The sequence below is a fragment of the Calliphora vicina genome, chromosome 2 (assembly GCF_958450345.1).
Source record: "Calliphora vicina chromosome 2, idCalVici1.1, whole genome shotgun sequence".
Classification (NCBI taxonomy): Eukaryota; Metazoa; Arthropoda; class Insecta; order Diptera; family Calliphoridae; genus Calliphora; species Calliphora vicina.
The window spans coordinates 103,785,408-103,793,228 of NC_088781.1; positions in this window are offsets into that span (position 1 = coordinate 103,785,408).

Genomic DNA, 7,821 nt, shown 5'->3' on the forward strand with positions numbered 1-7,821 from the left:
ACGATGTCCTTCCGTACACCAAAAAATTATATTCATAATTGATCATAGCTTTCATATAAGGCCCTTTTCCGAAAATTACTTAAACGAGCATAAAACTCCTAAAAGTGTTGGTATCCCGAAAAAATTCAACACAAATAAGTTTCATATAGAAATAAATTACATGTCCTAATTTCCATAATTGGACATTTAAAGTGTCAGATGAAACAGAAATATTGAAGCAGTGTTTAACACATATTATTAGAAAATAAAAGTTTTGAGAGCCCTTTGGCATTTTTTGAACTTAACAATACTAAATAAATACACATTTACCTGACTAATCTAAATATTTAAAAAAATGCTATCTTCATATTTTGCAAATATGTAGTTTTATTATTTTGGCTTAACATAAGTAGTTTTTTCGTTATTATTTTAATTATTTTGTTCTTAAAAATACTTATGTATTCAGAAATATCGTAGCCTCCCAAAATACGACAAATATCGGAACAAACCAACCAAACTACCAAAAGTCAATTTGTTAACTTCAAACTACCAATTTTGGTCCAATTGGACCAAAGCGGCAACGCTGATCAGACTCGAATAAATTAAAATTACGTTAATTGACCTTCCATATCATACGACTGTACTATTTTAAGCATAAAGGACCTGCTTTGAAAAGCATAGGCGCTTAATTTATTTTTGTAAATAATATATGGTTTATTGAATTGGTTTCTCCTTATTATATTTGCATCATTAAATTATGTTTTGGAATTTGCAATAGTCATAAATGTCCACATGTGACATGTGTTCACTGAAATCTATTGTTGTGCTTTAGAAAAACTAAAGATATTATACAAATAAAACTATAGAGTGTTTGAGAATTACAGACACTCAAGCTTTATTTGTAAAAATATCAAAGCTTAAACAAAACACCAACAATAAACACTGTTTTTTTTTTCCTTACATTTCCTTACTACAATTCGTTGGTTTCTTGCCGACACAAATTGTAGTGTGTAAGTGAGTAAAGAAAAAACAAAAAAATAAAAACAACTTGCTTTATTGTTTTCGCAAGAAATCAAAATAAAGCTAGTTGCCAGTTTAGTCTTAATGCAAAAAAAAGTGATTCTGAGTCGATCGGTGGTGGGAGTTGGACTAATATTTTTGTGCGTTACAAACATCAGCATAAATGCAATATATTATGTTGGTGTAGGGTATAAAGAAATACACTGTCCAACAAATTTAAACCTTTTGATTGGAACAGAATAGCGACCATATAATTCTGAAAATATGTTGAGTAGATCAGTTTTGTAGAATAAACTTTAGTCATTACACTAAATGGAAAAAATATTGTAAGTTAATATCTGAGAGAATTCTTATTGTCAGAGTTATATTGTGGAATTTTATGGGGATAATTTTTGTGGATGATCTTAACCCTCTAGCTTCTCTCTTTAGGGGTCAATTTTACCCTTTTTTCTAGAAAATCAAAAAAAGTCCTTTCAAAAATGATATTTAAGGATTACAATATTCTACGAAAATTTTTGCCGGAAAATTTCAGTGGGGTTACCAAAGATACCAAGGTTGTAAATAAAGCAGTTTACGCTTAATTGACAAAATTAAACGCCACCTTGGGTTTCACATTTTAAAAAAAAATCGACAAAAATCTATTTATGATCAAAATGAGAAGATCTAAACATGCATACATTAGTTATCTCTAGTTCAAGAGATATTTAGGTTTATTTATTATTTAAAATATCAAACGCAATATACTGCGTTGGTGTAGGGTATAATTAAATATTAGAAAATTGGCTACGAAATGTATTTATTAAATATAACTTTAAACATTTTGTGAAAAAAAAACAAAATTTCCTCGAAATCCGCCAATTTCAAATCGGTAGCCAAGCTACCTATTGGAATCGAAATTTTTTTTTAAATTTGTTTAAATATAAATTTTTGTATTATAATTGGTTATTGATGTCCGAAAGTTTTTATCTATATATATAAAAGAGTAACGTTACTGACTGACTGAATGACTAACTGATTCATCACCCCACAGCCCAAACGACTGAAGCTAGAATCATGAAATTTTAACTGTGGGTTCCTCCCCAAAACGATCCACTAAGAAGGGATTTTTGGAAATTCGAACGTTTAGGGGGTAAAACAGGGTAAAAACGGGTAAATCCGGTAATCTTATATCTTCAAAACTAATAAAGATACAATTCGAACCTTTAGGGGAGAAAACTGTATTTTGGTACTTTTTTGGCACCCTATGTATCTTTTAAACCAATAAACATAGAAACAAAATTTAAATCGTATTCTTTACTTATAAAAACATAAAAAAATATAAGTTTGGTACTTTTTGGAAATTCGGGATAAAAATTGTGTTTATTTTGGTACTTTTTCATAAAATATGTTTTTCTATAATTTGACATAGACATTCGACTATTTTACTATCAGCTCCCACCACGATACAGAAAATGATTTTAATAATATTTTACCACCGCAATGGAGATAAAAAAGGTACCAAAAAGGGATAAAATCGGGAAAATACATTTTATTGCAAGTTATTAAGCCAATTTTGATAATTTTTTTAACATAGATTCCTGGATTCATACAAAAATTATTTCTTTATTCGAATGGTACTTTTTGAAATTTCTTCACCAATGAACCTAGAAACATGAAATAAAGCTTACATGGGCCCGAGTGGCTGCTTTTTGGTACTCTTTCTATATTCTAATGGTACTTTTTGAATTTTCTATAATAATGGATATGAAATTAATAATGGATATCAAATTAATAATGGATATGAAATTAAGCGTATATGGTCCTAGTTGACTGAAAATTCAAGCGGATACTTCATGGTACTTTTTTTGTTATAACGGTACTTTTTTAATTTTCTATAATAATGGACTTAGAAACATGAAATTAAGCATACATGGTCCCAAGTGAGTGAGAATTCTAGGGGGAGACTTTTTGGTACTTTTTGTTTATTCTAATGGTACTTTTTGTAATTTCTTCATCAATGAACCTTGAAACCTGAAATAAAGCTTATATGGAACCGAGTGAGTGGGAAACCACAAGTGTGGACTTTCTGGTACTTTTTCTATATTCTAATGGTACTTTTTTGAGATTTCTATAACAATGGACTTAGAAACATGAAATTAAACATATATGGTCCTAAGTGAGTTAGGATTCTAGGGGTAGACTTTTTGGTACTATTTCTTTATTCGAATGGTACTTTTAGTAATTTCTTCACCAATGAATTTAGAAACATGAAATAAAGATTATATGGACCCGAGTGAGCGGGAGACTTAATAGTACTATTTCTTTCTTCTAATTGGGGTGGCGAAGCGCACCGGGTCAGCTAGTCATAGATAAATACACATATATCAGAACGTCTACTGACAAAGACCTAACTCAGTTGTCAAAAACCTAAGTGGTGTGAATCTATTATAGGGGGGTCAGACGGCATGTATTGCTTGTGTATTGGGACATGTATTCGATACATATGGAATTACATGTGTATGTCAAAATTCACGTTATACATACGATTCATAATTTCCACGATCAAACGTACATATGTAATTGCACGTGACATAACCTCTATTAGTTTATATGTTTGTTGTTTTTAACAATATATTTATTGAAAACATTTTTAAATCACAATACATATATTTAATGCAATGAAATTTATTTTGTTATGATTTTTCTTTACTATTTTTTGTTTTGTTTTTTTATTTTGCACTCACACAGTGTTGTATTTCAAAATACAACACTGTTATACACACGAAAATAGAACATGCTCTAATTGCAAAAAATGTCACGAGTAATACACATGTATTTTATATACACAAAGTTTCATATGGATCACACGGTATGTACATGTTTACATATGGAAAAATGTCCCAATACATGGCACAAAACACAAGCAATACATGCCGTCTGACTCCCCTTTTAGTAAAAAACACTATGTGAAAACAAAAACAAGTAAGAGTGCTATATTCGGCTATGCCGAATCTTATATACCCTTCACCTTTGTTGTGGATGCATTATTATTTTTTATAATTAGTATATATGTATGTACATTGCCCACTTTCAGCGTACAGCATCCTAAATTTATCAAGAACACAAAAAACAACAACAATGCCAAACGAAACAAAACACCAAAAGAAAAAACAAAATACGCAAGCCAATGAAACCAACACACATCCAAACATACGTTTAATTGTATAAAAAACAACAACAACGCCAAAAGAAACAAAACACAAAAAAAAACAAAATACGCAAAGCCTGCACATCCAAGCCTACGTTTTGTTGCTTTTTTGTAAAAAAAAAACCAACACACAACCAAACAACCGTTTAGTTGTATAAAAAACAACAACAACGCCAAAAGAAACAAAACACAAAAACAAGTAATAGTGCTATATTCGGCTGTGCCGAATCTTAAATACCCTTCACCAAATTATACTTCAAAATTTTAAATATTTTTAGGTAAACAAAATTTAATTTTTGTTACAGTTGTTTTTTAAATTTTTTGGAAAAAAAAAATTTTTTTTTGTTTGTTATTTAAATTTTTTTTTTTAAATTTAAATTTTTTTTTTTTTAAATTTAAATTTTTTTTTTTTTTAAATTTAAAAAATTTTTTTTTTTAAATTTTAAAATTTTTTTTTAAAAAAAAAAAAAAAAATCTGGTTCAAAATTTTTTTCCCGATTTTGACCCATTGTAGGTCCAACTTTCTATGGTCTTATATACGTCGTTGCAAATGTCTTTGAAATATCTATCATTAGATATCCATATTGTCTATATTAATGTCTTAGTAATCCAGATATAGGTAAAAAAAAATAGGTCAAAAATCGAGGTTGTCTTGGTTTTTTCCTCATATCTCAGCCATTTGTGGACCGATTTTGCTGATTTTAAATAGCAAAATTCTCGAAAGCATGTCTGACAGAATTATTGAAGATTTGGATCCCGAAGATATCTGGGGTCTTCAGAAAACTGATTTCAACAGACAGACAGACAGACGGACAGACAGACAGACAGACAGACAGACAGACAGACAGACAGACAGACAGACAGACAGACAGACAGACAGACAGACAGACAGACAGACAGACAGACAGACAGACAGACAGACAGACAGACAGACAGACAGACAGACAGACAGACAGACAGACAGACAGACAGACAGACAGACAGACAGACAGACAGACAGACAGACAGACAGACAGACAGACAGACAGACAGACAGACAGACAGACAGACAGACAGACAGACAGACAGACAGACAGACAGACAGACAGACAGACAGACAGACAGACAGACAGACAGACAGACAGACAGACAGACAGACAGACAGACATGGCTTAATCGACTCCGCTATCTATAAGGATCCAGAATATATATACTTTATAGGGTCGGAAATGAAAAATGTAGAAATTACAAACGGAATGACAAACTTATATATACTAGGGTGGCCCCAAAATTTAAGTTGCGGATGTTCCCACCTAAAATGAAAATTTGATTCATTCTAAGACTACGTTTTGAATTTTTTTCGTCCTGGGGTCAATATTTGGCGAGCTGGATCGAAGGATAAAAAGGTCCTTTTTTGAGGTTTTTTACATTTTTTCCATATTTCTTCCAAAGGAAGTATATGTAAATTTGGTATCATATGAAAGGTCTTTGAGAGACGCATTCAATTGGTTAAAAGAAATTTAAAAAAAAAAAATTTTAATTAAAAAATTTTAAAAATTTTCGACAAAATTTTAGTTTTTTTTAATTTTTTCATAGAATTTATTCAAATACATAGATGAAATTTCTTGATCATAAACATCATGTAATTTCACCGAAATGGTTTTTCTAGTTTTTTAAAATTCAGTCCAGTTCAATGTTTATTCAAATTTGTTTAAACCCAATTTCATCCCTATCTGTTAAGCAGTTTTTCACATGTTACTTAAAATTAACAACAACATTCCAAAGGAATAACATTAAAATAATCATTATAGCGCGATGTATAGTAAATGTTTTAGCTTAAATTTAAATATTCGTAGTGTAACAAAAGAAAAGTATAAGAATTTATACATCGATGGAAAGCTTATAAAATTTGAGTTATTTTGATGCCCATACATATACTATGAATTGAGTACAGAGATTGTCAGATAGGGATGAAATTAGGTTTAAACAAATTTGAATAAACATTGAACTGGATTGAATTTTAAAAAACGAGAAAAACCATTTCGGTGAAATTACATGATGTTTATGATCAAGAAATTTCATCTATGTATTTGAATAAATTCTATGAAAAAATTAAAAAAAACTAAAATTTTGTCGAAAATTTTTAAAATTTTTTAATTAAAATTTTTTTTTTTAAATTTCTTTTAACTAATTCAATGCGTCTCTCAAAGACCTTTCATATGATACCAAATTTACATATACTTCCTTTGGAAGAAATATGGAAAAAATGTAAAAAACCTCAAAAAAGGACCTTTTTATCCTTTGATCCAGCTCGCCAAATATTGACCCCAGGACGAAAAAATTTCAAAACGTAGTCTTAGAATGAATCAAATTTTCATTTTAGGCGGGAACATCGATACCTTATTTTTTCTCCATACAAACGGGGCCACCCTAATATATACCCTTCTCACGAAGCTGAAGGGTATAAAAAACAAAATACACAAAACTTGCACATCCAAACATACGTTTTGTTGTTTTTTTGTCAAAGCATGCAATACATTGTGTTTTTTGATGAAATTTTCAGAGGTTGTCTCGGATTTTTGCTCATATCTCCGTTATTTATGGACGGATTTTGCTGATTTTAAATAGCAAAATTCTCGAAAGTATGTCTGACAGAATTGTTGAAGATTTGGATCCCGGAGATATCTGGGGCCTTCAGAAAATTGATTTCAACAGACAGACAGACAGACAGACGGACAGACAGACAGACAGACAGACGGACATGGCTTAATCGACTCCGCTATCTATAAGGATCCAGAATATATATACTTTATAGGGTCGGAAATGAAAAATGTAGAAATTACAAACGGAATGACAAACTTATATATACCCTTCTCACGAAGCTGAAGGGTATAAAAAACACACTCGTAAGTGCGATTGTTTTAAGTAATTTTTTGTTTGACTTTTTTCTAGTTTCTGCTCTATGTGCACTTCCCTATGGTTTTTATATTTAAACATCTATGGATAAATAGAATACAAAAATTATTTTTAATTAGAATTTTTATCAACATTTAATTTTTTTTTTGGAAAATAATTCGAAAAGTTGCAAATTAAGGCCTACCCTAATGCACATGTGTATTTCTGTGTAGTATTTATTTGTTTGTGTATTTCCGTTTAATACGGCTCAATTGAAGCTTGTAAAAATTAAATTGAACACAATCGAATTATGTTTTCTATGTACAAATGTATGTACGAATGTATCTATGTTTTTACTAACCAGTGTATGTATCTGTGTATGTAGTACCTTCATCTGTAGAACACTATCAAAATTGATTGTATTGTGTATGTGAGTGTTTGTGTGTGTTTATGCTCCATTTGTTCCGTTATGTGGGTTTCTTTGTAGGTGGTATTTCATTTATTGTTGTTGTAAAGTATCTGAGGTTTCTTCCTTTTTATCTGGTTTTTGTTTTTACTCATTCATTCATTACATTTGATTTGATTTGCAAATGTATTGCGGTTTGTTTACTACCGCTTTTAGCAAGGGAATGAACGTTTTTTTTTTGCAGGAGTTCTTTAGCTTTAAATTGTTTACAGTCTTTAATTTATTGGAAATGTTGACAGATGATATAACGGTGATACCACCTAGTAGTATTTCACCCAAATTACTGGTAGCAAAC